The sequence below is a fragment of the Melanerpes formicivorus genome, unplaced genomic scaffold (genome assembly GCF_026170545.1).
Source record: "Melanerpes formicivorus ecotype bairdi unplaced genomic scaffold, bMelFor1.0.p_v2 SCAF_34, whole genome shotgun sequence".
Classification (NCBI taxonomy): Eukaryota; Metazoa; Chordata; class Aves; order Piciformes; family Picidae; genus Melanerpes; species Melanerpes formicivorus.
Window position 1 is genome coordinate 833677 of NW_027142386.1, and position 10293 is coordinate 843969.

Below are 10293 nucleotides of genomic sequence, written 5' to 3' on the forward strand. Positions count from 1 at the left end.
TTATTCTGCTCCTGTAACTGTAAAATTGATTTCCTTGCAACAAGACTCTTGTCTTTCACCACTGAACGCACCCAAATGCTCCAACATAAGACACTGGCAATTTTTAATTAGGTTTTCCTTTATACCTCTTTCCCTCCCCGGGGCAGGCAAGTGGAACCGGGAACAGGGCAGCCCGAAGAGGAGCAGCATCCAGAGGTGACAGCAAAATGAAGCCACAAGAGAAAAGAAAGCTCTCCATTGAATGCATTTATTTATTTATTTGTTCCTTCTTGAGATGATTATTAATAACCCACTTCATTTACCTAACGAGGCAGGAGAGCAAAAGAGAGAGAGGGAGAGCGAGCCAGGGGTACAGCGGCAGCAGGAGCAGGGGAGGAGGTGCTTGGAGCAGCTGCCGGCTGCGGCTTTGACACCGCCGCCTTTAAGTGATCTTTAAATCGTCTTTAAATCATCTGTGGGGAGGGTTTAGGTTGGCCATCAGGAGCAATTTCTTTGCTGCAAGGCCGGGCAGGGATTGGCACAGGGCTGCCCGAGGAGGTGGGGGGGAGTCGCTGTCTCCCCCGAGGGGTTCCACAACCCTCTGGCCACGGCACTTGGGGCCACGGTTTGGTGGCCGTGGTGGGGTTGGGGTTGGTGTTGGACTGGGTGATCTCAGAGGGCTTTTTCAACCCAAACAGTTCTAGGGTTCCAGGATTCTACAAAATATTCCCTTCTGCCTCCATCCCACCAACATCCACCACCCCCAAACCAGCCTCACTCCACCTGGCTGGGGGAATACACTGAGGGGTAACAGCTTTGAGCTGGAGGAGAGGAGGTTGAGACTGGAGATTGGGAATAAATTCTTGCCAGTGAGGGTGGGGAGAGCCTGGCACAGGTTGCCCAGGGAGGTTGTGGCTGTCCCCTCCCTGGAGGTGTTCAAGGCCAGGCTGGATGAGGCCTTGAGCAACCTGTGCTGGTGGGAGGTGTCCCTGCCCATGGCAGGGGGTTGGAACTGGATGGTCTTGAAGGTCCCTTCCAACCCAAACCATTCCATGACTCTGTGATTGTTGCCCCAGCATGGTGTGGTGCTGAGTCACTGCTTGCTTGGCCATATCCTGGTCCCTCATGGCCATGAGCCTTCAGTAAGGTGACATCACCCCGAGCTGGGTGGGAGGAAGATGTTGGGACCTCCTTGATGGCAGATAAGGGTGATATCAGCAAAGGACTAATGGAAAGGGTCATGCTGCACATCACAGCCTGCTGATAATGAGCTCAGGGTTATTAAAGCCTTAATGGCTGCTTTGCAGAGTCTGTTGCTGTGCTGTGCTCCCACCCTGACCCTACCAGGCCCTGCCAGACCCCTGCCAGTCTCCTGCCCACACTAGCCCCCTGCCTCTGCCAGCCACACAGCCTCATAGAGGATGCTGAGAGCTCCCAGCTCTTGGCAGGGTCCTGCAGCCACCCTGTGCCCCCCTGAGGGGCTGAGGTAAAGCCACAGAAACCCTTGGCCACCACCCCAGGACCTTCATCAAAGCCTTGGATGGAGGTCACAGCCAGTGCTTGTGGTTGGAAGATCACCCTGGCATCCCCCAGCACTGCTGGCACCTCCAGCCCCTCTACTGCAGTCACTGCTCTTCCCCCCTGCACTTTTCCCACAATGTGTGGCCAGCTCAGGATTGAAGGCAGCAACGTGGTGGGAAAGCTCCTGGGAGTCCCAGGCATGCTGGTGCTGGTGTACTGGCAGTGGTAGTGGTGCTGGGCAAGGCCAGGAGGTCCCTTGGAAAACTTTATGAGAATCTAGAGAGGATGTGGAGAGAAAATGAGAAGGATCTGAGGAGAATTTGGGGAAAAAATAGGGACAAGCTGGGGAGAAGTTGTGGAGAAGATGGGAGGAACCTGGGGAGAACTTGGGGAGAATCTGGGGAGACTGTGGGGAGAACTTGAGGAGAACCAGAGGGAGAATATGGCAAGAAACCCAGAGAGATTGTGAAGAGAACCTAGGAAGAAGCTAGGATAGCATGGGGAAGACTTTAGGAGACAGCCAAGAGAGCACCAGGTCAGAGGAGGCTCTCTGGCTGTAAGGAGCAAGCAAAGCCCTGCTGACCCCAAGATCACACATGTGTGGGCATGGAGAGCATGGGGATGTGAGTGTGTCCCAATGAGCCACCCCCAAAAAGAAAGTTACTGAGGATGTGGAATAAAAGGGGAAATAATAAAAAAGGAAGAGGAAGGAAGGAAAAAGAGGGGGGGGGGGGGGGGGGGGAAAGGAGGAAATAGAAAAGAGAGAAAAAAAAGAGGAACAAAAAAAGAGGGAAGAAAAAGGAGAGAGAGGGGAAAAGGATGGGGGGGGGAGAGGAAAAATAAGAGGGAAAAAGAGTGAAAGAAAAGGGGAGGGAAATGGAGTCAGGCAAAGTGAAAATAAAAGAGAAAAAAGTGAAAAGGGAAATAAGAAGGGGAGAAAGGAAAAAAAGAGAGGGAAAGGAAGTAAAAGGGGAGAAAGGGGGGGAACAAAAAAGAGGGGAAAAAGAAGAAGAAAAAAAGAAGGAAAAGAGGCAATAAAAAGAGGGGAAATATAGAGAGGGGAAAAGAGGGGGAAAGAGGATAAAAAAAGAGGGGACAAAAGGGGAGGGAAGAGAAGTGGAAAAAAAAAGAAGGTTAAAAAAGAAGGAAAAAGTAAAATTCAAAAAGGAATCAAAAAGCAGAGTGTGAAAAGGAAGTAAAAAAAAAAGAGGGGGGAAAAGGAGGGGAGAAAAGAGAGGAAAAAAGATTAAGAAAAAAGAGGGAAGACAAAAAAAAGGTGAGGGAAAAAAAGAAGGGGAAAAGAAGAATATACAAAGAAAGAGGGGAAAAATAAGAGAGGAGGGGAAAAATACAAGGGGGGAAAGAGGGGAAAAAAGAAGATTAAAAAAAAAGAAGGAAGACAAGAAAAATAGGGAAGAAAAAAGAGGGGAGGAAAAAATAAGATTAAAATAAAAGGGGAAAATAGATAAGATTTTTAAAAACAACAGGGGAAAAAGGAGAGAAGAAATAGAAGATTGAAAAAACGAGGGAAGGAAAAACATGAGGGAAATAAAAAGAGAAAAAAGAGAAGATAAGAAAAAGAGGAGAGAAAAGGGAGGAAAAGGGGGGGGAGGAAAATAAAGGAGGGGGGGAAAAAGGGGGTGAAAAAAGGGTGAAAAAAGAAGATAAAAAGAGGAGACAAAAAAGAGGAAAAAAGAGGAATAGAGGAGGGGGAAGAGAAAAAAGAGAAGATTAAAAAGAGGAGAAAAAAAAGGAGATGAAAAAAGAGAGATAAAAAAGGGGGAAGGAAAAAAGAGAAGACTAAAAAAGGAGGAAAAAGAGAGGGGGGAAAAAGTAAGAAGAAAAGAAAAGAGGAGGGACAAAAAAAAGGAGGGAAAAGAGAAGATTAAAAAGAGGTGAGAAAAAAAAGGAGAAAAAAAGGGGAGAGAAAAAAGAGGAGAGAAAGAAAAGGGGGAAAAAGGGGGAAGAAAAAAAAAGAGGAGGGGGAAATAAGAGAAAAAAAGGAGAAGATTAAAAGAGAAAAAAAAAAAAGGAGGGGGAAAAGGGGGAAGGAAAAAAAGAGGAGGGGAAAAAAGGGGAAGGAAAAAAAGAGGAGGGAAAAAAGGGGGAAGAAAAAAAAGAGGAGGAGGGAAATAAGAGGAAAAAAAGAGAAGATTAGAAAGAGAGGGGAAAAAAGAGGGGATAAAAGAGGGAAGGAAAAAAGAGGAGGGGAAAAAGGGGGAAGAAAATGAAAGAGGAGGGGGGAAATGGGGGTAAAGAAGAAGAGGAGGGGAAAAAGGAGGGGAAAAAAAGGGTAAGATTAAAAAGGAGAGAGGGAAAAGCGGGAAAAAGGGGGGAAAGAAGAAAAAAGAAGAGGGGCAAAAAAAAAAAAAAAAAAAAAAGAGAGAGAAAGAGAAGATTAAAAAAAAAAAAAGAAAAGAGGGGCGGGGGGGAAGGAAAAAAGGGCACCAGAAAAAAAAAAGAGAGAGAAAGCGGAGGGAAGTCCTGCCGCCTTTCTCGCTGTCAGTTCTCTGTCTGCTGTCACTCAAGGCCCGAATTCTCCTTCAAGTTGTCATAGCGAGGCGGGCGGGGATTACTGCGCCGCTCTGTCCAGAGCTGATTCATGTGGAACGCGGAGCTTGACGAGCGGAACCGCTGCCGGGAGCCCGAGCCGCTCAGCCCCCCGAGTTTCCCACCTTCCTCACACAATCTGCTATTGTTTGGCCGCAGCCTTTAGTGATCCCTGGGCCGGGGCTGTGACTGACACAGCTTTGAGGCTCCAAGGCGTACTTTGAATTTCTAAAAACCTCTCAGGAAGTCCCCGGGGTGCCTTCTGCCATTGTCTTCTTTCTCCTTTCGCCTTTTTCGCCTTTCCACCCTGAAACCCCTCCTGCCTTCCACCCCCCACCCCCCACTCCCCCTTCCTCCTCTTTCCCCCCCTCCCTTTCCTCCCCTTTTTTCTCCCCCTTCCTCCCATTCTTTTCCCCCTTCATCACTTTACCCCCCTTTCCTCACACTTCCCCCCTTCTTCACTTTTTCTCCCCCTGCATCACTTTTTCTCTCCTTCTTCACTGTTTTCCCCCTTCTTCACTTTTTCCCCTCTTCCTCACTTTCCCCCCCTTCATCACTTCCCCCCCTTTATCACTTCCCCCCCTTTATCACTTTTCCCCCATCCTCCCCTTTTTCTCCCCTTTCCCCCCCTTTCCTCACTTTTCCCCCTTTCCCCCCGCTCCTCACTTTCCCCTCCTTCTTCCCCATTTTTCCCCCTTCTTCCCCCTTTTTTCCCCCCTTCTTCCCATTTTCCCTTCCTCACTTCCCCTCCCATTCCTCCCCTTTTCCTCCCCTTTTCCCCCTTCTGACTCTTTTTCCCTTCTTCCCCTTTTTGCCCCCCTTTCTCAGCAACTTCCCCCCTTCCTCTTCTTTTCCCCCCTTATCCCTCTTCTTTCTTTTTCTTCTCCTTCTCTCCTTTCTTCTCCTTCACTCCTTTCTTCTCCTTCTCCCTCTTCTTTCTTCTTCTTCTCCCCCTTCTTTCTTATTCTTCTCCCCCTTTTTTCTTCTCTTTCTTCCCCTTTTTTCTTCTCCTTCTCCCCCTTTTTTCTTCTCCTTCTCTCCCTTCCCCCCCCCTCCTTCCTCCCCCTTTTTTTCCTTTTTTCCCTCCCTTTCTGCTCTTCCCCCCCCCACCCCTTCCTCCCCTTAATTCCAGGCCCTACAATCCCTAACACTACCCCATTCTTTCTTTCCCCCACCCCCTCCCCTGTTTACTCTCCAACTCTCTCTGGGGCTGCTCAGCCAGTTCACAAACATCATTTTTTTGTTGTTGTTGTTTTAATAAATAAATAAAAGAGCAAAACGAAATAAAGCTCCAAAAGTTCCCAAATCCTTGCTCCACGGCACAGAAGAGAAGCTTTGCTTGTTTGCTTTTAATCAGCTGACACAAACCCCAGGATGTGTTGAAAAATCATAAGAGAGATAAATCCTTCACCTAATCTGGTGCCTGGCTGTGTCCGTCCCACTGCCCGCTCCGCTCCAGCTCTCCATCCCTCACCCATCCCACATCCATCTCCCATCCATCCCTCACCCATCCCACATCCATCTCCTTATCCATCCCTCATCTGTCCCACGGCATCCTGCAGCTATCCCGAATCCATCCAATATCCAGCCCCCATCCATCTCCCATCCCTCCCACATCCAGCCCCCACCTATCCCACATCCAGCCCCCATCCCTCCTGCATCCAGCCCCTATCCATCCCACACGCATCCCCCATCCAGCCCCCATCCATCTCCCATCCCTCCCACATCCAGCCCCCATCCCTCCTTCATCCAGCCCCCATCCCTCCTTCATCCAACCCCCATCTCACCCACACCCCTCCCTCACCCACCCTGCACCCATCACCCACCCAGCCCTGCCGGGGCCGTGCAGAGGAACCATCCCGAGGAGTTTCCATCTCGGTGAAGCATCCACCAGGAGCCCCTAAAGCGACGCTGAGCCCCTGGCACAGAACTGCTCTGTCCCCAGCTCATCTCCAGGCTCCTATCTCCACGCTCTTCTCCCACCTCCAAGCTCTTCTCCCACCTCCAAGCTCTTCTTTCCTTCCCCCCCCTTCCTCTCCTTGACGCTGGGACCACCGAGCTGACTCCCCACATCCCTCCCCCCCCCTTCTCACCCCCCCCAAGCCTCTCCAGGGCTTGGCCACTCTCTCTAAACCATTTCCCATTTCCAGTCTTAATCTTATAAGCAGGAATTGAGACTGACCAACGTAAATACACAGGTGCCAGTGGGAGCAGAATCCACTCTTTAATCTCAGATATGAAAACAATTCCCTGCTCCACTCGCTGGCAATCAGTGGCTGCTATCAGTGCCGAGCTCTCCCCGGGAAGAGAGGAGAGCTTATAAATATGAATTAGTGCAGAGGGGAAAGGGAAAAGAGAAGAGAGAGAGAGAGAGAGAGAGAGAGGGGAAAAAAAGGCAGAATCCTACTCTCTTACCTAAAGCTAAATGTTATCTGGGTCCCTTTCCAGCAGTAGCTGACATTTCCAGAGTGCTTTTTTAGTCACATCTGCGGGAAGACAACTCATTTCTTGGCCTTGGAAGGGGAAAAAAAATACATCCAGCAGGAGAAGGGGAAAAAAAAATCCAAAGGAAATAGGAAAGGAACTGGAGGAGGAGCGGTGCTGGAGGTGCTGGTGGTGCTGGCGGTGCTGGCGGTGCTGGCGGTGCTGGTGGTGGTGCTGGGGAGCTGCTGGCTTTGTGTTTAGGTGCTGGCTGTTGGATGCTTGAGGCTGCTCCCAGCTTGGGGATTGTTTTGTTCCTCTCAGCCCTGGTTACAGCTGGGAGGTGAGGAGTGGGAGTGAGCTGAGGTCGTGGAGCTGCCTGCCTGGTTGCCTTGTCTCTAGGTATCAAGGGATAGAATGAGAGGGGCTGGGGAGGCCACGTCTTGAGGGATGGCTTCGGGTTTGGGGCTCACTGGCTCCAAAAAAAAAGGGCATTGAGGGGCTGGAGGGGGTCCACAGAAGGGCAATGAAGCTGGGGAAGGGGCTGGAGAGCAGGGCTGGGGAGGAGCAGCTGAGGGAGCTGTGGGTGTTGAGTGTGGAGAAGGGGAGGCTGAGAGGAGACCTCATTGCTCTCTACAACTCCCTGAAAGGAGGTTGCAGTAAGGTTGGGGTTGGTCTCTTCTCACTAGGAACAAGCAACAGGACAAGAGGAAATGGCCTCAAGTTGCACCAGGGGAAGGGCTGTGAAATGGTCTGAAAATTTGGGGGATTTTCCCAATTTCAGGCCCTTAAGGCAATGGAGAAAGGTGATGAGGGGGCAGGGAGGGAATGAGGGAGTCCCAAGCATCACCAGCAGCAACTCAATACCATGAAGTGATAGAGGAAGGTGGTGGAGTGGGATGGGTCCTGAATATTACCAGCAGCAAGAGCTCAGCCCTGGCATCCCAGGTGGATGCACCTCTCCCTGCCTCCTGCTGGGGCTGCACAAGGGACACCCCTGTGGGGCTGCTGCACCCCAAAGAGCCCAGCACCTCCACAGTGGGCATGCAGTCCCCATCCATGCCTCCTCCTATCTCTGATCCAGGCTGCAGGTGATAGAACAAGAGGGAATTTAAGCATTGGCATAGATTGCCCAGGGAGATGGTGGACTTGCCATGGACAGGGCACTTCAGGACCTGGTTTGATAGCCATGGTGGTCTTAGGTTGAAGGTATGGAGCAAAACTAGAAGTGGGGAGATTCAGATTGGATGTTAGGGAGAAGTTGTTCCCCAGGAAGGTGGTGAGAGTCTGGCACAGGTTGCCCAGGGAGGTGGTGGAAGCCTCCTGCCTGGAGGTGTTTGCAGCCAGGCTGGAGGTGGCTGTGAGCAACCTGCTGTGGTGTGAGGTGTCCCTGCCCATGGCAGGGGGGTTGGAACTGGCTGAGCCTTGAGCTCCCTTCCAACCCTGACAATTCTCTGATTCCATGAGGTTGGACTGGATGATCTTGAGGGACTTTTGCAACCACAACAATTCCATGACTCTATGAAGTGGCCTGGAATTGCCCCAGCTTGGACACGAGAAACAATTCCTTTTGCTGCAAGAATGGTCAGGGATTGGCACCGGCTGCCCAGGGAGGTGCTGGAGGTGTCCCACAACCCTGTGGCCATGGCACTTGGGGCCATGGTTTGGTGGCCACGGTGGGGCTGGGTTGCTGGCTGGACTGGATGCTCTTGGAGGTCTTTTCCAACCCCAAACAATTGCATGTTTCCCTGCTTCTACCTGCACGCCCCAGCCTCTCCCCGCAGCTGTATCTGCAAGGGAAGGCTCTCCAAGAGCAGACTGGTCTCTAATGGGATGCTTAAAGCCCTCTTTTAGGTTTTTAATGAGCAGTTCCTGGCAGGAATGTTAAACATCAGTAGGTAACCAGCCCTGCCTCGGCTGGCAGGCAGCGGGACGTGTTTCTGTGTCCTTGTCTGGCTTAAGTGAGCTCTGACCTCATTTGCTTGGTGCCATTCAATTAAGAAGGCGAGGGGGAGCTGGGGGGAGGTGGGGAAGAGGGGGGGGGGGGGAAGGAAGGATGCCAGGGGGAGTTTCACCGTATGGATTCATTTCCATTTCATGTTCCAAACAATTGAGCATCGCGACGCCGCCGCGGCAGGAGGCTGCCGACCCCTCTCCTGGGGACCGTTCCCGACCGCCGGCGTTTTACCGCTGACACCCTCCCCCTGGTGGTTTGGGAGGGGGATTTGAAGGGATGGAGGGGGGGGATTTGAGGGGGTCTTGGCTTCAGCCTCAGCATCCCAATTTCCCTTCCGAGGGAGGCTCCATGCCCTGCGTAGCTCCTTGGTTGTCCTGTGGTTAATGTCCCTCCATCTTGTGCTTCATCCGGAACGTGGATGGCTGAGCAATGAGACAGAAATGATTGGGGGAACAAGGGCGAGGGGAAAAAAGGAGAGGGATGTTTCCTGGGATGTTTAAGGAAAAAAAAAAAGAAGCCACTTCAGGCACCTAAATTTATGCTGCTCTCAAATGGGTTTTATCCCATTTGCAAGGAGAGAACAAAACGATTAATTCCTCTCTCCCCCGCAGACAAAAGGGCCAAAGGCTTCCCTCCAGCCCCATCTCCCCACTGAGACATGAGGAGCATGGGCCAGGTCCTGGGGCAGCTCATCCTGTGCCAGGGATGGAGCTGGAGTCCAGGGCTGCACCCTGAGATGTCCCAGCTGGGGATGGGGTCCAGATCTGCACCCTGAGATGTCCCAGATGGAGATGGGATCCAGGTCTGCACCCTGAGACATCCTAACTGGGGATGGGGTCCAGGTCTGCAACCTGAGATCTCCCAGCTTGGAGATGGAATCCATATCTGCACCTTGAGATGTCCCAGCTGGGGATGGGGTCCACATCTGCACCCTGAGAGGGTGCCCCAGATGGACATGGGATCCAGTTCTGCACCCTGAGAAGATGTCCTAACTGGGGATGGGGTCCAGATCTGCACCCTGAGATGTCCCAGATGGGGATGGGGTCCAGATCTGCACCCTGAGATCTCTCAGCTTGGGGAGGGGATCCACATCTGCACCTTGAGATGTCCCAGCTGGGGATGGGGTCCAAGTCTGCACCCTGGGAAGATGTGCCAGCTGGGGATGGGGTCCAGGTCTACATCCTGAGGGGGTGCCCCAGATGGACATGGGATCGAGGTCTGCACCCTGAGATGTCTCAGCTGGGGACGGGGTCCAGGTCTGCACCCTGAGAAGATGTCCTAACTGGGGATGGGGTCCAGGTCTGCACCCTGAGATGTCCCAGCTGGGGACAGGGTGCTGCAAAGAGCAGTCCCCTCCTCTTGGGGCTGAGCTGCCTGTGGGACACTGTGGTGTGCAGGGGACTGGAGCTGCTCCTACATCCCCGTTCCCCCTCCTGCTGCTCACAGTCCCCAACCCCAAGCTCCATCCAACACTCCCCCATGGATGGGTGTCTGTAGGCACCACGGGGGAGGGGAGGGAGAAGTCTGCAGCCCCCCTCCCTCCCCATGAGGCAAACGCTTCCCAAAGGGAAGGAAGGTTCAAAGACACTCTTTTGGGGGCTGGAGCTGAACGGGGGTGGAGGGGTGGGGGGGGGTGGGGGGGGAGAATTGTGCTGGTTGTGGATGAAGCAATAAATATTAATCACCCAAACCCAGCCTCTCCCAGCCCTGCTCTTGTCTCCACAACATTCCAGGACGGGGAGAAAACGGCGGCAGAGTCAATTTATTCACTTAGCAGGGTCACTCCCTTTAAGAGCAGCCCTTTCAAAAGAAGAGTTGCAACGAGACTAGATCAAGCAGGGCCGAGTTTGCCTCCCTCAGATATG